Source organism: Balaenoptera acutorostrata, chromosome 3 (assembly GCF_949987535.1).
Source record: "Balaenoptera acutorostrata chromosome 3, mBalAcu1.1, whole genome shotgun sequence".
Lineage (NCBI taxonomy): Eukaryota > Metazoa > Chordata > Mammalia > Artiodactyla > Balaenopteridae > Balaenoptera > Balaenoptera acutorostrata.
The window spans coordinates 158,678,708-158,699,938 of NC_080066.1; the positions used below are offsets into that span (position 1 = coordinate 158,678,708).

General features: G+C 37.7%; 1 protein-coding gene across 8 annotated transcripts in view; it reads right to left on the reverse strand.

The window, feature by feature from the left end:
- The window catches only part of CEP128 (centrosomal protein 128), a 465,294-nt gene that overhangs the window by 128,390 nt on the left and 315,673 nt on the right, over positions 1 to 21,231 (reverse strand). The gene's annotated exons all lie outside the window — the stretch shown is intronic.

The following is a 21,231-nucleotide window of genomic DNA, read 5'->3' on the forward strand; positions in this document are numbered from 1 at the left end:
CCTTCCTTCCACCACACGTATGCACATGAAATTGAGGGACAGGGGAACAATATAAGTAGACAAAACAGCTGTCCTAAAATCTATGCATCCAAAAAATCATACATTTTATTCACAGGTAGAATCCTCAAGGTTTTTTTCAGAGTGTAATGACTTTTATATTCCATAAAATCCCATCCAAGTAATTTTTTAGGCCAAAGTATATTTAAAGAAGTCAACCATACTCAGGCATATAGAGATTCTGGGGAACTAGTAACAGAACACATTGGGATCACTGGATGAAGCAGCATTTCAGAATTAGAAAGCAAAGAGACAAAGGAAATGTTAGAGCATGGTACGAGAGCAAGTAGTGCTATAGTTATTCTCAGTTGATACCGAGGACAATTATTGTGTTACAGTATAATCATCAAGGTTGGCAACAATGGACCCAAGTCCTTAAATATATGTTCAGCATATTCTGCTTAAGAATGTAAGGGAAAAACAAGATGGTGTAAGGATCTTGTCAAAAGACTCTCAGATGCAATTAAAACAAATATTCAAGCTTAAGCAAGTAAGTGTCAAGTACTGAAACATTTATCTGTGTATAGCACTTCATTATTAATGCTGCTGGCAGGACACTGTAGATGTTCAATTAACATTTGATGGGTAGATCTGTGAATAAATAGTGCATTAAGTGAATAGCATTTGTTGTAGATGTGCTGATAACAAGTGCAATAAATTATATATTTATTTCAATTTTAGTTAATAGAAATATTCAGAAATTATCTCTTTCAAGAGCAGTTTTGGAAAAACAGAAGAAAATTAGAGAAAAGAAAACACTTAGAAAAATAATTTGAAGTCCATTTCAAAAAAGCTTTAATAAGGAGAGATTGGTTCAAGATGGCGGAGTAGAAGGACGTGCTCTCACTCCCTCTTGCGAGAGCACCAGAATCACAACTAACTGCTGAACAATCAATAGGAAGACACTGGAACTCACCAAAAAAGATACCCCACATCCAAAGACAAAGGAGAAGCCACAAGGAGATGGTAAGAATGGTGCAATCACAATAAAATCAAATCCCATAACTGCTGGGTGGGTGACTCACAAACTGGAGAACACTTATACCACAGAAGTCCACCCACTAGAGTGAAAGTTCTGAGCCCCACATCAGGCTTCCCAACCTGGGGGTCCAGCAACGGGAGGAGGAATTCCTAAAATCAGACTTTGAAGGCTAGTGGGATTTGATTGCAGGACTTCGACAGGACTGGGGGACACAGAGATTCCACTCTTGCAGGGAACACACAGAGTACTGTGCGCATGGGGACTGAGGGGAAGGAGCAGTGACCCCATGGGAGACTGAACCGGACCTACCTGCGGTATTGGAGGGTCTCCTGCAGAGGCGGGGAGTGGCTGTGGCTCACTGTGGGGACAAGGACACTGCAGCAGAAGTTCTGGGAAGTACTCCTTGGCATGAGCCCTCCCAGAGTCCGCCATTAGCCCCACCAGAGAGCTGGACAGTCTCCAGTGCTGGGTCGTCTCAGGCCAAACAACCAATAAGGAGGGAACCCAGCCCCACCCATCAGCAGACAAGCAGATTAAAGTTTTACTGAGCTCTGCCCACTAGAGCAACACCCAGCTCTACTCACCACCAGTCCTTCCCATCAGGAAGCTTGCACTGAAGCCTCTTAGATAGCCTCATCCACCAGAGGGAAGACAGCAGAAGCAAGAACTACAATTCTACAGCCTGTGGAAGGAAAACCACATTCACAGAAAGATAGACAAAATGAAAAGGCAGAGGACTATGTACCAGATGAAGGAACAAGATAAAACCCCAGAAAAACAACTAAATGAAGTGGAGATAGGCAACCTTCCAGAAAAAGAATTCAGAATAATAATAGTGAAGATGATCAAGGACCTCGAAAAAAAGTGGAGGGAAATATCGAGAAGATGCAAGAAATGTTTAACAAAGACCTAGAAGAATTAAAGAACAAACACCTAGAAGAATAAAAGAACAAACACGGAGAGATGAACAATACAATAACTGAAATGAAAAATACACTAGAAGGAATCAATAGCAGAATAACTGAGGCAGAAGAATGGATAAGTGACCTGGAAAACAGAATGGTGGAATTCACTGCCGCGGAACAGAATAAAGAAAAAAGAATGAAAAGAAATGCAGACAGCCTAAGAGACCTCTGGGAAAACATTAAATGCAACACATTCGCACTATAAGGGTCCCAGAAGGACAAGAGAAAGAGAAAGGACCCGAGAAAATATTTGAAGAGATTATAGTCAAAAACTTCCCTAACATGGGAAAGGAAACAGCCACCCAAGTCCAGGAAGCGCAGAGAGTCCCAGGCAGGATGAACCCAAGGAGAAACACGCCGAGACATATAGTAATCAAATTGGCAAAAATTAAAGACAAAGAAAAATTATTGAAAGCAACAAGGGAAAAACGACAAATAACATACAAGGGAACTCCCATAAGGTTAACAGCTGATTTCTCACCAGAAACTACAAGCCAGAAGGGAGTGGCAGGACATATTTAAAGTGAAGAAAGGGAAGAATCTACAACCAAGAACTCTACCCAGCAAGGATCTCATTCAGATTCAATGGAGAAATTAAAACCTTTACAGGCAAGCAAAAGCTAAGCGAATTCAGCACCACCAAACCAGCTCTAAAACAAATGCTAACGGAACTTCTCTAAGTGGGAAGCACAAGAGAAGAAAAGGACCTACAAAAACAAACCCAAAACAGTTAAGAAAATGGTAATAGGAACATACATAGAGATAATTACCTTAAATGCAAGTGGATTAAATGCTCCAACCAAAAGACACAGACTGGATGAATGGATACAAAAACAAGACCTGTATATATGCTGTCTACAAGAGACCCACTTCAGACCTAGGGACACATACAGACTGAAAGTGAGGGGATGGAAAAAGATATTCCATGCAAATGGAAATCAAAAGAAAGCTGGAGTAGCAATACTCATATCAGATAAAATAGACTTTAAAATAAAGAATGTTACAAGAGATGAGGGAGGACACTACATAATGATCAAGGGATCAATCCAAGAAGAAGATATAACAATTATAAATATATATGCACCCAACATAGGAGCACCTCAATACATAAGGCAACTGCTAACAGCCATAAAAGAGGAAATCGACAGTAACACAATAATAGTGGGGGGCTTCAACACCTCACTTACACCAATGGACAGATCATCCAGACAGAAAATAAATAAGGAAATGCAAGCTTTAAATGACGCAGTAGACTAGATAGATTTATTTGATATTTATAGGACATTCCATCCAAAACAGCAGATTACACTTTCTTCTCAAGTGCACACAGAACATTCTCCAGGATAGATCACGTCTTGGGTCACAAATCAAGCCTTGGTAAATTTAAGAATGTTGAAATCATAACAAGCATCTTTTCCAACCACACTGCTATGAGATTAGAAAACAATTACAGGGGAAAAAATGTAAAAAACACAAACACGTGGAGGATAAACAATACGTTACTAAATAACCAAGAGATCACTGAAGAAATCAAAGAGGAAATCAAAAAATACCTAGAGCCAAATGACAACGAAAAGACGACGATCCAAAACCTATGGGATGCAGCAAAAGCAGTTCTAAGAGGGAAGTTTATAGCAATACAAGCCTACTTCAAGAAACAAGAAACATCTCAAATAAACAACCTAACCTTACACCTAAAGGAACTAGAGAAAGAAGAACAAACAAAACCCAAAGTTAATAGAAGGAAAGAAACCATAAAGATCAGAGCAGAAATAAATGTATTAGAAACAAAGAAAACAATAGCAAAGATCAATTAAACCAAAAGCTGGTTCTTTAAGAAGATAAACAAAATTGATAAACCTTTAGCCAGACTCATCAAGAAAAAGAGGGAGAACACTCAAATAAATAAAATCAGAAATGAAAAAGACAAGTCACAACAGACACAACAGAGATACAAAGCATCGTAAGAGACTACTACAAGCAACTCTATGCCAAAAAAATGGACAACCTGGAAGAAATGGACAAATTCTTAGAAAGGTACAACCTTCCGAGACTGAACCAGGAAGAAAGAGAAAATATGAACAGACCAATCACAAGTAATAAAATTGAAACTGTGATTAAAAATCTTCCAACAAACAAAAGCCATCCAGGACCAGATGGCTTCACAGGTGAATTCTATCAAATATTTAGAGAAGAGCTAACACCCATCCTTCTCAACCTCTTCCAAAAAATTCCAGAGGAACACTCACAAACTCATTCTATGAGGTCACCGTCACCCTGATACCAAAACCAGACAAAGATACTACAAAAAAAGAAAATTACAGACCAATATCACTGATGAATATAGATACAAAAATCCTCAACAAAATACTAGCAAACAGAATCCAACAACACATTAGAAGGATCATACGCCATGATCAACTGGGATTTATCCCAGGGATGCAAGGATTCTTCCATATATGCAAATCAATCAATGTGATACACCATGTTAACAAATTGAACAATAAAAATCATATGATCATCTCAATAGATGCAGAAAAAGCTTTTGACAAAATTCAACAACGATTTATGATAAAAACTCTCCAGAAAGTGGGCACAGAGGGAACTTACCTTAACATAATAAAGGCCATATATGACACACCCACAGCAAACATCATTCTCAATGGTGAAAAACTGAAAGCATTTTCACTAAGATCAGGGACAAGACAAGGATGTCCACTGTCGCCACTATTATTCAGCATAGTTTTGGAAGTCCTAGCCATGGCAGTCAGAGAAGAAAAAGAAATAAAAGGAATACAAATTGGAAAAGAAGAAGTAAAACTGTCACTGTTTACAGACAACACTATACTATACATAGAGAATCCTAAAGATGCCACCAGCAAACTACTAGAGCTGATCAAAGAATTTGTTAAAGTTGCAGGATACAAAATTAAGGCACAGAAATATCAATTAATCACATAAATTTCTGATTCAAAAGATCAGAAAGAGAAATTAAGGAAACAATCCCATTCACCATTGCAACAAAAAGAATAAAATACCTAGGAATAAATAAACCTACCTAAGGAGGTAAAAGACCTGTACTCAGAAAACTATAAGACACTGATGAAAGAAATCAAAGATGACACAAACAGATAGATATACCATGTTCTTGGACTGGAAGAATCAATATTGTTAAAATGACTGTACTACCCAAAGCAATCTACAGATTCAATGCAATCCCTATCAAATTACCAGTGGCATTTTTTTACAGAACTAGAACAAAAAATCTTAAAATGTATGGAGACACAAAAGACCCCAAATAGCCAAAGCAGTCTTGAGGGAAAAAAATGGAGCTGGAGGAATCAAACTCCTTGACTTAAGACTATATTACAAAGCTACAGTAATCAAGACAATATGTTACTGGCACAAAAACAGAAATATAGAGCAATGGAACAGGACAGAAAGCCCAGAGATAAACCCACGCACCTATGGTCAACTAATCTATGACAAAGGAGGCAAGGATATACAATGGAGAAAACACAGTCTCTTCAATAAGTCGTACTGGGAAAACTGGAGAGGTACATGTAAAAGAATGAAATTAGAACACTCCCTAACACCATACACAAAAATAAACTCAAAATGGATTAAGACCTAAATGTAAGACTGGACACTATAAAACTCCTAGAGGAAAACACAGGCAAAACACTCTATGACATAAATCACAGCAAGATCCTTTTTCACCCACCTCCTAGAGTAATGGAAATAAAAACAAAAATAAACAAATGGGACCTAATGAAACATAAAAGCTTTGGCACAGCAAAGGAAACTACAAACAAGATGAAAAGACCAACCTCAGAATGGGAGAAAATATTTGCAAATGAAGCAATGGACAAAGGGTTAATCTCCAAAATATATAAACAGCTCATGCAGCTCAATATTAAAAAAACAAACAACCCAATCCAAAAATGGACAGAAGACCTAAATAGACATTTCTCCAAAGAAAATATACAGATTGACAACAAACACATGAAAGGATGCTCAACATCATTAATCATTAGAGAAATGCAAATCAAAACTACAATGAGATATCATCTCACACCGGTCAGAATGGCCATCATCAAAAAATCTAGAAACTATAAATGCTGGAGAGGGTGCGGAGAAAAGGGAACACTATTGCACTGCTGGTGGGAATGCAAATTGATACAGCCACTATGGAGAACAGTATGGAGGTTCCTTAAAAAACTAAAAATAGAATTACCATACGACCCAGCAATCCCACTACTGGGCATATACCCTGAGAAAACCATAATTGAAAAAGAGTCATATACCAAGTCTTCCTTTGACTTTCTTTTTTTCTTTTTTTTTTCCTTTTTGCTTAAGCCATTTTTTTTTCTTAACCAGGCTTAATGTCACTTCAACCAATGTTCCTGACTAAAACAATAGCTCCTACAATTATTTTTCCTCAAATAACTTTGAGATTTTACTATTTTGCAACAATCAAAAGAATTGGGCTTTGACTTCTCAGTGAAGCCTGAGTTCTAGTCCTAGGTTCAGCAATGCAAGTTGTGTGGTCTTTGACCAGCTATGTCCTCTGTGGCTGGTTTCTTTGTCTGTAAAATACACAGAAGAGTATGTACCTTGCAGGGCTGTGGTGAAGATTAAATGCACAGTGTGTCCAGCACAGCAGAAACTTGGCAAGTTGCATTTCCTTTCCCTTTTTGGAGAAACAGAAGGACTTTTATATATTTATCTTTATATTTTTTACATTTCATAAGTGGAATGACAAAGTTTCCTCTGAGAAAGGGTTCTCAAATGCAAAAGACAAAGGTAGTTAATCCTTAACACACCAATAAGAAACTTTCTTTTAAAATCAACTGTATTTCAATAAAAATGTAAAAATAAATAAGTAAAATAAATTTAAAAATCAGGACAATAATTTGAATCAGGTTTGTGGCCGTAGGGATGCTAGAGGAAATGAAGATGGAAAGCAACAATAATTCTGCTGTTTATGAAGTTTAATAAAAGGTATGTATGGTGAAAAACGAAGAAACTTTTTTTTTTTAAAGGTAAGAACACCCTGTCTTGGGGAATTAAATAATATTCTAGAAATAGGTCATTAATAAATGGCCTAGTAAAATTGTTTCACACAAGCAAAAGCCTTAGTAACGTACATCAACATGAGGTATTGTCTAGGCAGGCCTAGGGTTTGTGCAGAAGTTTTTCTTTGTGATTTTTATTGTTTGTTGATATTAATTGGCGTGAGGCTTTTGGCTTTTGTTTTTCTTTTCTTTTCTGTAAGTGACTCTCTCAATCTGAGTGTCTGCAACTTTGAGTCACACATTCCTGAGATACTATAGTTCTAACATGAGAATTAGGTATCCTGGTAACAAAACATTTTGAGTTGGTTTTAAGTAGACAAATCTATTTAAGAGTGAATTTAACATGTTTTAACCACGTAGTTTGCTATTCATTGACCCAATAAAGAACTCCATAATGAATTCAAGAAATTTGTAAATTTCTAAAGCCACGTCAGCTAGCATAAAAATTTAGAATATTTTAATTTTTCTTTTACCTTTGAAACCCAATCTAGATGATATTTCCAAATTGCTATTACATACCCTTAAAAGAAAAAACAATCTGTGCTATTAGGTATAGAAGAGTCCCTTCTGCTTTGTTTAATGTTTCTTTAGGAGTGGTCAGTATAGACATACTCCAGTTTCACTGGTGGTCTATAAACTAATAATCAACTATTACTCTTAAATATTCACATACTTCTACAAACTATGTTGGATACTTCTCTTACGTGGCATTAGATTATGAATAAAAATACATTCTATAAGCTCAAAGCAATTTATTGTAAATTATCTAACCTGTTATTTTTCAGAAATCATAGAATTATATAAGCAACTAAAACTAAATACTTGTTATTGAGATTAAGTAGTATGGCAATGTGACAAAATATTTAATATTAAAATTTTCTATAGGGTTTACAGTTTACACTTAGATGTGAATTCATTAGGATAGTACTTTGTAGGTAGTCAATTTAAGGGTTAGCATTATGAAAGATTCTTTAGCATATGAAAAAGAAACTTAAGAAACATCCCCAAATCTGCCTTTGTAAGAAATTGAGTCATGGCAAAAACCACAAGTTACCATAGCAGTTGACTTGCTACAATAATACACACATTCTTTCTGAATTATATGGACAACAAAAAAACTCCAGCTCTCTAAGCCAATAAACAAGTATTTATATTAAATTTTCATTATTTGGTCTCATAGCAGAATCTAAGCAAGTTTTTATTTTGTAAGGACTAATGAATATAATGAAAATAAGTTAATCAATCTAGATGGAAAAAGACAAATAACTCTGCAATAATTTAGAATCACAAAAGTACTATCAGGGCACAATCTAATATAATGTGGACAGAAGGTAACATTAAGATTACAAGAGACATAATCTTACAATGTCAATTCTCCATAACATGTCTTATTTAGGCTTCTATTTTTTACTTATAGGCAAAAGCAAAAGAAAATCTGCAATGTCAACTTTCTGAAGAATAATTTTTACCTTTATACCAAGATACTTAAAAACATTCATACTTTTTTGATCCAATAATTCCACTTAAACGAATAATGAGAAACATACAGAATTACATATATACAAAGATTATCATTCTCTTGTTACTTATAATAACCACATTTTCTAAAGGACCTAATGTCTGGCAATAGATTAGATATCACCTCCTTTAAGAAGCTGATGAACCCTAAGGAAGAAATATACAGTTGACCCCTTAACAACGCGTAGGTCAATCTGTGTATAATTTATAGTCAACCCTCCGTACCCTTGGTTCTTCCACATCGGAGGATTCAATTAAGCACAGATCATGTAGTACTGTAGTATTTACTAATGAAAAAAATCCAGGTATAAGTGGACTGGCACAGTTTAAACACTATGGTTTAAGGGTCAACTGTATACATTTGCTTTGCTTCTATAACACACACATGCATGCAGGCACACAGACACACACACACGCACACACACACACTGAACACGATATAAAAACTACACTGTCATCTAACTTTGAAACTATTAAAGGAGTCAATAACAATTTCATAATGTATAGGAATAACTTTTAGGATGATGGAAGAAAGAGAATGCAAAGTTTTCAGAGAAGTGAAAAAGTGCAGTACACTTACTACTGAAATTAAAATGAATTGTCTAAAGAATTTAGAGAGAAAAAATAAAATTCAAAAATTGAAGGCAAAAAAAATTTTACTCATTTCTATTATTCATATTCAAAGACAACACTACAATATCAGTTTCTATATATGATTCAGTAGCTGCTAAGATCAATGAGTGAAGCTCCAAGAAAGGTGATCTTTGATTTGAGTTGTATTAACTGTGATTGACAAAACCTGAAGCAATTTGTATTTCTCTTGTTCCACAGAAGTACAAAGTACAATGTTCATTTACTCAGGCAGTTCAATTCCATAAACATACCTACTATGTGCTAAATTTAGGTGCCAGTTATACAAAGAAGAATAAAATACAGAGCCTATATTGCAGGGAGCTCACCATTTTAAGGAGAATTATCATAAAAATTTATTTCTAACAGCTAGAATGTAACCTGCATAAGGACAGGAATTTTTGCCTGTTTTGCTCAGTGATATATCCTAAGCACCTAGAAAAATTCCACGATTAATAAAAGAGAGAGGCAAAATTTGAACCAAGGTTTGTCTGACTCCAAAATCTATATTCTTAGCCAACATGTTATTCGGCTCGCCAGTATTGACTCTTTGCCAAGCTTCTGAATAAAAGTTGGCTTCTTCTAAAATGTGTAAGTTATACATTTGAAACACAACAGCAGGAACACTACATAATAATTACACAGAAATGTCAGAAAAATAGCAAGAATAGATACAATAACCACTATTATTCAGGATTGTTCTTTATAGTTTTCTATATATGTACATAACCCTAAATAACATTGTTTCCTTTTCCTTTTAACATTTTATAAATATAATTATACTGAATGTGTTTTCTGTGACTTGCTATTTTTGACTCAACTTTATACTTCTGAAACTACTATGTGGGTGAGTTGATATGTATAATGTATTCATTTAAACTTTTTAAAGTATCCTGTTGTACGGCTATACCAGTTTTTAAATTCTTCTCTGGGTGGGTATGTCATTTTTTTTCAATTTGTTTTGCCATTACAAACAGCGAATATTTATGTGCGTAATCTCCTGGTTTAGGTGCACAAGAGTTTCTCTTGGGTGTATACCCAGGAGTGGAATTGCTCAGTCATGTGGCAAACACACATTCAACTTTATAAAACAACACTGAGTTATTTTTCATTCTTATATTTATAAACTGGGGTTATAAATATGTCCTGAAAGTGAATGAAAGTTCTATTGCTCTCATTCTCATCTCATATGTTATTATATATTTTAAAATATTTTAACGTTTGCGAATCTAAAAAAGAAAGACAGCAAGGAAGCAAATGGTTTCCTTCATGACTTTCCTCCAGAGGGATAATAATATTGGCATGAGAGGTCTGCTTTATTAATAGTGTATTTTTCACTGTGAAAGTTTCATTGTAAAGTCTCATAGCAATATTAAGATACAAATCTACTCACATCCCTCCTTGCTTAAAGCATAAAAGACATCACAGGGGATGTTATGTTCAAGCCAATACTCCTTGCACGGCTCGGAAGTTCTCCTAGCTCTGCTGCTAGTTTCTGCCTGCTTCTCCAGCCTCTTCTGTCACCACCCTTTCTCCCTCTCCCTCTCATGAATGCTGGTGCCAAGCTGAACCTCTTCCAGTTCCTCCAGTGAAATTTCCAAGCTTAACAATCCGTAAGCCTCTGCCTCTCACACCCCTGCTCCCACACCCAGGACAAGCAGAACATCCCACTATGTGCTCCCATCAACTGGCTGAACTATAGGTTTTAAGAAGTTGGGGATCACATCTACCTCATTCACCACTGTACCCCTTTGTCAAGCTCACTGTCTGGTTCAGGTTAGGTCCTCAATAAATATTTAAATGGATGATTATATATTCCTAGTTAAAATAAATCTGCTCCTTATGAGAGGTAACCATTCTCGGTGTGAAAAAAAAATCTGAATCCATAAGTTTAAGGAGCAGACCCTAGACCATGGTGAATTTATAAAGATCAAGGGTTACCTACAGAGCCCCTTGGGTCAAGGAGTCGTCCCTGGGTATGTATGTCCATAACAGGAAGTACCACAAACGTCCTCTTTAATATTTGCAGAAATACAACATTATTCCTTCCCCCAAACCTGTTCTTCTTCTAGTGTTCTCTCTGCCAGTGAGTAGCAGTACACATAGTCCTTTGGGTCTGCATGCCAAAAATGTACCTCTCGTTCTAATCTATCACAGGGTCCCTCTGATTTAAGTTCTCTCTCAATTCTAGCTGCACCTCACCGTTTCCATGACCACTATGCCAAGCTGATAATATATTTTCTCTGGTACTAGAATAGTCTCTCAAGTGGGCTCCCCACTTCCATTTTCGCTCCCAGCTCTTCGCCACATTTAGTCGGGATTATCCTTTCAAAACACAAATCTGACCATATAACCCCAGCCTGATTAAAATCTAGCAATGGACTATCAGTGCTGTTAGAATAAAACAAAATTGATTGACATGGTCTATCCTACCTGTGGTAAGCAGAATAATGGTCTCCCAAAGATGCTCACATCCTAATCCCAGGAACCCAGGACTATGTGTGGTTACATGGCAAGATGGAATTAAGGTTGCAGATGGAATTAATATTGTTAATTAGCTGATGTTAAAATAAGAACATTAGCCTGGGTGACTCACAACCCAACGTTATCAGAAGGTCCTTAAAAGTAGAAGAGGGAAGCAGAAGAGTGAGAGAAGGAGGTAAGAGGACAACAGCAAGGTTGTCAGAGTGATGTGATATGACGAAGATTCAATCCACCCTTAGGGCCACAAGCCAAGGAATGTGGGCAGACTCTAGAAACTGATAAAGCATGAAAACAGATTCTCCCCTAGAGCCTCCAGAAAAGAATGCAGCCCTTGTTTCTTGAGGTGAGACTGAATGGCTATAAACTTCCCTCTTAGAATTGCTTTTGCTGTGTCCCGTAGGTTTTGGGTCATTGTGTTTTTGTTGTCATTTGTTTCTATGTATTTTTACAATTTCTTCTTTGATTTCTTCAGTGATCTCTTAGTTATTTAGTAGCACACTGTTTAGCCTCCATGTATTTGTGGTTTTTACAGTTTTTTTCCTGAATTGATTTCCAATCTCATAGCATTGTGGTCAGAAAAGATGCTTGATAACGATTTCAATTTTCTTACATTTTCCGAGGCTTGATTTTGTGACCCAAGATGTGATCTATCCTGGAGAATATTCCGTGTGCACTGTTGGTGGGAATGTAAATTGACACAACCACTATGGAGAACAGTATGGAGGTTCCTTAAAAAACTAAAAATAGAACTACCGTACGACACAGCAATCCCACTACTGGGCATATACCCTGAGAAAACCATAATTCAAAAAGAGTCATGTACCACAATGTTCATTGCAGCTCTATTTACAACAGCCAGGACATGGAAGCAACCTAAGTGTCCATCCACAGATGAATGGATAAAGAAGATGTGGCACATATATACAATGGAATATTACTCAGCCATAAAAAGAAACGAAACTGAGTTATTTGTAGTGAGGAGGATGGACCTAGAGTCTGTCATACAGAGTGAAGTGAGTCAGAAAGAGAAAACAAGTACCGTATGCTAACACATATATATGGAATCTGACAAAAATGGTACTGATGAACCTAGTGGAAGGGCAGGAATAAAGACGCCGACGTAAAGAATGGACTTGAGGACATGGTGGGCTGGGGAGGGGAGGCTGGGGCAACGTGAGAGTGGCATGGACATATATACACTACCAAATGTAAAATACATAGCTAGTGGGAAGCAGCCGCATAGCACAGAGAGATCAGCTCGGTGCTTTGCTATGACCTAGACGTGTGGGATAGGGAGGGTGGGAGCGAGGCTCAAGAGGGAGGGGATATGGGGATATATGTATACATATGGCCGATTCACTTTGTTGTACAACAGAAACTAACACAGCATTGTGAAGCAATTATATACCAATAAAGATGTATAAAAAAAAATAAACAAACAAATAAATAAAGAATGCAACCCTGTCGACACCTTGATCTTAGCTCACTTTGGGCTTCTAACCTCCAGAACTGAAATTTACAGAAAGAAATTTGTATTGTTTAAGCAACTAAGTTTGTGGTAATTGCAGATAGCATTAATAGGAAACTAACATGCCACCTAACACTTCTGGTCTAGGCCCTCTCCTTCCTCAGAGGCGCCATGCTCTCCGCTGCCACAGGGCCTGCGAGGATTTGTTGCACCTGTCTGTGTAATCCTTGGATTAATAATACCACACCTCTAACTGATGGTAAACTCAGTTTACCATAGTAGAGATAGTATCTCCATTTTGTTCACCATCCTGTCCCAAGCTTTCACCCCAAAGCTTGACAGAAAGTAGGTTAAATAAATATTTGTTGAATGAATGCATCCAGCATATATGTACCACTGGACCCTCGATTACAGCCCTCTTGTGGACTTTTGCTCCAGTATTTCTCTTCTCTGATACATCTGCTATACCAACCCTGCACAGAGTCTCCTAATCTACCAAGCACATAATTCCTCAGTTTAGGAGTTCACCATGTCTCAGTACCTGTTCATGGATCAAGGTCACGTAGAGAGATGGACATAAGTGAAGCACACTGCAATTCCTCCTTTTGCTACTTCTTTGCTGAGGTAAGTGGATTTAGACGACTTAGTTAGCCCCTCTGGGCTTCAGGTTCTTCACTCTTAGATCATAATAATCTCGTGGAGGTTGGGGATCTGGACAAGGAATACATGACTCGATAGTATCCAATCCTTACATTATAGGCTCTCTGTTTTCTATCCCTACCTTCCCCTCACCTTCACCTCATTTATAAATTCTATAGGGTCAAGGGCTGTGTTTGCTTTTGTGCCTCCCACTCTGTCCTACACAGTGTCCACTGCAGACATTCAGAAAATATTTTCTAAATGCATGAAGACAATCAATAAATATATGCTAAACAACTGAAGAAAATATTCTGAGTAGACACTCACATTTTTATCAGATCAGTCTCTGTACTGTGTAATATTCTATTTTCCTTATTGTGGGCTGAATGGTGGCCAGCCGCCAAAAGATATCAAGACCTATTCCCTGGAACTTGTGAATGTTACCTTATATGGGAACATTTTTTGCAGATGTGATTAAGTCAAGGATTTTGCAATGAGGAGAGTATACTGGATTACCCAGACGTAATTGAGTGAAAGATCTTGAGATGAGGAAATTATCCTGGATTATCCAGGTGGGCCCTAAATATCATCACCAATGCCCTTATAAAAGAAAGGAGATGAGACGCACAGAAGAAGAGGAGACAATGTAACAATATAGATAGAAATTAGAGGGATGCAGCCACAAATCAAAAAATGCCAGTAGCCATCAGAAGCTGGAAGAAGTAAGGAACAGATTCTCTATCAGAGCTCCCAGAGGGAATGAGGCCCTGTTGACATCTTGATTTTGAATCAGTAAAACTGATTTCAGATTTCTGGCCTCCAAAACTAAGAAAGAATAAATTTCTGTTACTTTAAGCCAACAGCTTTATGGTAATTTGTTACAGCATCCACAGGGACTAATATACTTTCCTTTGGACTTCTGATTATATCCTTTCTGAAATGCCTTTCTTCCTTCTCATGTGTCAACAATATTCAGTAAATAAACAACAATGAAGAGCCAAATCATACATTCCTTCAAGTGTTCTTTCTTCCATAAAGTATTCTCTGAATACTTCCAGCCATGTAAATCTCCCTCATCTGTGTATAGAGACAATAATTTCTATAGAATTTTATAATCTGGGGCTTATGTATACCCACTGGTATATTTTTCTAATTATCCCATAGAAGCAATTCAGTGTTTAATTTTTTCTGGTGTCCCTCAGATTGTGCACAAAGCTCTATTTAGGGGCACAAAGGGCCTGGAGTGCTTTCTTCCCAGGTGCCCACAGGGCTTCATGCCTCTCTTCTCTCAGATGTTTGCTCCACTGTCATCTTCTAATCAGAGAGGCCAGACTGAGGGAGGAGATGGATGGGCCCCAGGCTGAACAGCTGGAATCTGTCCCCTGTGGACAGACACTCCACGATAAAGATGATGGCAGGAGCAAGTAGGAGTTGAGTCCTGCTTGGATAAAAGATAAGGAGACCACATATTTCTCGTTCTTGAGGTCAAGGAGACCTCCCCGACTACACATGCACAGAATGGCTCCTTGTCAAAAAAGGAGGAGGCGCCACCCCAAAATAGGTGATGTCAACCTTCCCATAGGCCTCTGCGCTGGAATCCATTTTGTCCAAAGATGCGCACGTGGGTTGGAGAGAGTCCTAGAACAGGTCAGGTGTGGGAAAAGAAATGAAATAACTGGCCAAAGGTAAACGAAGACCCGGAAGAACTGCCCTATATAAGTGATCTGAATCACCTCTCTGGTGCGCTCCTCCTCATTAGGGAGGACGCCCACACCCTTTCTCTCCAGGTGTGTATCTCTGCCTTGCTTCTGTCTTAACAAACTGTTTCTCTGTGTGCTCTCCCACTTGTTGTGCTGTTTTTCTAATAATAAACTTTGTACCTGTTTTTACAATTTTAGCCTCCTTGAGAAATGCATTTTTCAGTGGGAGCAAGAGCCAGGGGAACTTTGCTTCTAGCCTCTAGGCCCTGGTGGACCAGCAGCTAGGATTCCTGGCTTTCACCCAGGCTACACAGGTTCAATTCCTGGGCAGGGAACTAAGACCTCACTTCAAGCCACTGCTCACTGCTGTCTCCTCAAGATCAAGCCCTGACCATCCAATCTAAAAATAATCTCTCTTCCATATCTTTCTACCTCCTTACACTACTTTATTTTTCTCTATAACACTTTTCATACCACCTGATATAATTCTTGTTTATGATGTCTCTTCCCCTTCCACAATAAGACAGCGAGCCCCGAAAGGGTAGGGACAGTGATTAACACATAGTAGGACCTCAATCAATAGTTACTGAATGAATGACCGCATGTAAGGAAATGCCAAATATTAATATTTTTATTAGCTTTATGAGGCTAAGTAGTCTGAACATAGGTCACTGAAATGGTAGCTCCTAGTATTTGAAAATCTATCTCTGAATTCAACCAAGGCCCAGTATTTCAACTCTAGGAGTCCCTTTATTCAGTTTCTTCGAAAGTCAATAACCCATTACAAAACCACCTAGAGATTAAAAAAAAATACAGTCCTTTTCTCTTCTTTTCATTCCATTATAGGAAGCTCTGAAAGGTGACATGAGAAGAAAAACACATGGAATGCAGGCCCCCAACTCTGTATAGCACGGATGGTTGGTTATAATCTATGTACAATGTCCAGCAATGACAAATTGACCATTTGTCAATGGAGTGCACTATGTTAAAAGATGGTATTGAACCAAAGAACTAACCTATATTAAAATCATACTTGTTTATCTACTTCTGCAAATGAGATTTAAACTTATCTTACCTTCAAATAACCAAAAAGTTTCTGATTATGAAGTTAAGTGTACAAAATTAAGTCACATAGTACTCATTCTGGCAGACAGATACAAGATATGGTTCAGAAGCTGAGTTCAGACAAAACAATTTCATGCAAAGGCTACCAAACATATGGGATAAGTTACCAAGAGAACTGCTGAAGCAAAAAATACCAGTGTGTTCACTGAGAGCAAGAAGGGTAGTTACTTACATATGATTCAAATGAAGACTGTGGGAGAAGAGTAAAATACAAGTTTCCTGGAGAACTGGAACTCTCCCCAGCAAATGTGTGCCTGAGGTAAACTCACTGTCTCCGTTATAACTGAAAGACAATGATGGACTCTGTGCCCTTCTTAAATATATTTATGGTTGACATTTGTTAGATCACTTATAACGAAAATCTGTGGACCACCCAAATCTTTTTATTCTAATACAATTGGTCTAAAATTAACATATTACTGGAAATAATACTCTTTGTATGTCTTAGAAACAGCTGATTACCATCTTTCAATAATAACTGGTCTTTACCTTGTGGGGTGAAAAAGAGAAGTTAAGAAGGTAATGCAAACTTCCCCGCTCCTTTGAGTAGAATCATAACCTTTCTTGGAGCCATGGCTTGTTTTGATGGAGAGGTGTGTTCTTAGACTGGAGCTGGTAAGAAGAGCTGACAGTAATTATCACATGCTGCCAGAACCAAGGAATAAACAACAAAGTTTAACTCAATCTCTCTGACTACAAAGGCAAATAACACATAATCAAATTCTTTCTTATAGAAATTGACTTTTCCATGGACCAAGACCAACAAAAGCATTCACTGCATGAAATTTATAAAAACCTCAATAACAAAAGCATTGCTTCTAACCACTGTCCTTTGGAATATGGAAACATCTTTGTTGTTCTACTCCGAAAGGGTATTTACAGTAACACATTTCCATTTCAGAAGTGATAGATCTGTGATTAGTCAGTTCAGCTGGTGAGATCATAGTGCAAATAAGTCTAATTCAGGTGTACAGGAGGTATCCTCATCTTTCTTTTCTAGATTACAAAGTACATCATTCATGATAGGTGGGATCAAACTAGAGATGGAGGATAAACTTTTTTTTAATCCCCCATGATTACTGCTAAAAAAAACAAATTTCAGGACCTATTAGTAAAGGGTAAAGACTACTACAATGACATATGGAAGGACAGTATATTCATATTATTTTTTACTATCTCATCTACTAATTCCTCAAGTTACTATAAAGGGGCTCTCACCTCTTTTTAAAGCCACTACCAATTCTCTGCCAACGTTGAGTCCAATGGACATTTTAGATGACTTACCTAACTTGACCTATATGTTGCACTGAACGCTATGGACAATTTCCCCAATTTTTTTTTTTTTCCCACAACATTCTCTCCTTTTATCTCCTGAATCCTCACTTCTCTGTATGCTTTCCTGGATCTCCTGCTTCTTTTACCATCCCTTTAAATGTTGATGCCCTCCAGGGTTCCATCTAGAGCCTTCCTCTTTTCTCACTCTTGACTTGGCCTCTGGACAATCACAAATATGAAATGTGGCTTTGACAAGTGCCCATAGGTAAACAACTCCCAAACTGGCCCTCTCAAAAGACCTATCCTTTTTTCTGAGCTTAAGTTCCAAATTCCAATAGTCTATTAGCCGACTTGATATTTAAGGGCGTCTCAAACGCAGCATCTAAGTCTGAACTTGTTACCCACCACTGTCCTCCTAAACTCTAAGAGCATGAGTGAAATACCAGGAGAAAACACCCAGTTTTGTCACTGCCTACTTAAACTTATTTATACTAACTTACTTACATTCTTTGAGAATTGATTCCTAGCTACTGTGAAGGGCTGTTATTATGAGAATTAAATTAAATTGGTAAACACAAATTTCCAAGTTTCATTCCATTTCCCTGTAGTCTCTATCTCAGTTGAAGGTACCTTGCCCACCTAGACAGCAAGGCAGAAACCTGGACTCATTCTGGACATCTCTCTCTCTCCCAGCATCCATAACCAATTAGCAATAGACTCTGAACTGTCTACCATCTGTGTATCTCCAGCATTTGCCCCCTTCTCTATAACTACACTCATTTTAGATTAAATCCTCATCATTCTCTATTGCAACTGTACACTCACATCCATGCTTCTAATTGAACCTTTATACTATTGCTCTAAACATAAAAAATACCATGGCTCCTTGTTTTACAAAAGCTAATGTTTTTTTTCTTAGCATGGGGTCCAAGTGCCTTTTCCACTTGGCCTCCATATACCTTTACAGTTCTATCAAGTGTCGATTTTCCTAGTACCTTAAGCTTCAGTCACAAACTATTGATGTGCTGTCATTACTTCACTGTTTCTCTAGCTTTGGGTCTTGAGTCCATCCTTCCACCTTTTTCCTAGAGTCTGATACACTACCTGGTATAAAGGGTGCACAGAATAAATATCAATACTTGTTGAATTAAAATAGATTAAAATCAAGTTTTAAAATATTGATAGCTGCTGAAGAGTGCTTTCTGGTTCTAATGTGAATGACTGTTAAAAGGTTCAAAAAGGATATTTTTTCCCTACTCATGAGTATTTATCTCAACAGTGAAAGAAAGCTCTCTTGTAAATAATTAAAATAGCCATGTCAGAACAACTTAGCAATATAATTGAATTTAGTACTACATGTGTGGGATGGGGAAGATACAATGAAATAGGGAGATGGCCCTACCTTGAACTTAACCTGCAAACTGCTGGGATTCACATCAGCCCAGAGATATTTGAGCAGTAAGTAGAGGAGGCCCTGCCAGGAACCACTTCACATGAAAGATGGAAGAGTCTCCTGGAAAGACCTCATCCTAAGAAAAGAGGGAGTCAAACTCTGTACAGTAATAAAGCTTTAGCATTAATGGAAACAATCATTCTTAATACAACATGGCGTGTATAATTAGGATTTATTGCTTTCGAACCTATGTTAACTGTGTAAGAATGCTGTTAGGTTCCACAGGTTTCCCATGCATCAGCAGCGGTGCCACTGGCCAGCACACGGCAGTCAGGCCCATCAGTAATGGAGGTCGGCAGGCACCATGGCAATCATCAGGGATAGTCGGGAGGCCTCACCAGTGTGGCGCACACCCGAGCTTAGGCAATGAGGCTCACCAGTGATGGTGACATATGAAATGCACAGCAACGTGCAGCCAAAGGGGCGCTGGTATCCGACAGAGGCAGCAAAGCCTGGTAGGAGCAGTAGCATATGACAGAAATAAACACAATCCCAGCCAAGCGGGTGGAGTGCTTGGCTCATACCAAGTGTAGTAAGTTGAATGGTGATCTGCCCAAATGCATGTCCACTTGAAACCCCAGAATGTGACCTTATTTGGACATCAGGTTAATTAAGGATCTCAAGAAGAAATCATCCTGGGTCCTAAATCCAGTGACTGGTGTCTTTATAAGAGAAAGGAGAAGGAGATTTGGATGCAGAAACACAGACACACAGGGAAGAAGGCTATGAGATGACGGAGGTGGACATTGATGAGTGCTGCTATAAGCTATAAGCCAAGTAATGCCAAAGATTTCCAGTCGCCACCAGAAGCTGGAAGAGGCAAGAAAGGATTATCCCCTAGAGCCTTCAGAGGGAGCATGGCCCAGGCAATACCTTGATTTCTGACTTCTAGCCTCCAGGACTATGAGAGAATAGATTTCTGTCATTTTGAGCTACCCAGTTTGTGGTACTTTGTTATGGTAACTCTGGGAAATCAATAGAGCATGTGTTACCAATTAGACAAACACTCCTCAAAATACTTGCAGCAACAGGAGAAAAGACTTTACTGTGAGGGTGAGACCTGCAAAAGCAAGTAAGGACAAGAGCTAGTAAACCAGGGGTGTTACACTGTCAAGATAAATACAGTTCACTTTGTTTTACCTGCAGTATTTTTTTTAATCACCGCTTGTTTCGGTTGTTTCAAAAAGAAGATATTGTCCTTCTCAGCAATCTCACTGACACACAAAAAATGAGAAATCAAAGCTCAAATATCAAAGGAGCAATTAGTAATGACCATTACTAATATTAGCCTCTTTTGTTAATATTCAACTCAAGGAAACAACACAAAATAGTATTAATATAAAACCCTTCTTTCAAGGTAATCATTTAACCACTCTTTATTTCTGAAAAATTAAGTTCACTAGAAAATGAAAGGATGTGAATCATGACAACTGGACTTTAATGTCTCATGAATTAATTAATTAGATAATAAAGATACAAAAAGAGTCACAGTAACATATATAGTTCACACTGTTATTTTAATGAAATAGAACATTTTCAATAATACATTCTTAAATTACCAATTTGCATTTTCTAGAAAAATAATCCATTTTCATGGAACAAAACATATCCTATTTCATTCAGTAAAAATGAGAGAGCAATAGTACAGTTCTGAGGAAAGACTACAAAGGGTGATAAATGAGACATATAATTCTACCTATGCGACATGGGCTAAATTTTCAAAACACTCTGCATCCTAGATTCCTCATCAGTTAAGTTAAAAAGCTAATAAGGCTACTTTTCACTCTAACAAGCCATCACTCTATGAACTATATATAAACAAAACACCATTTTACCCACTTCTCAACAAAAATGAAG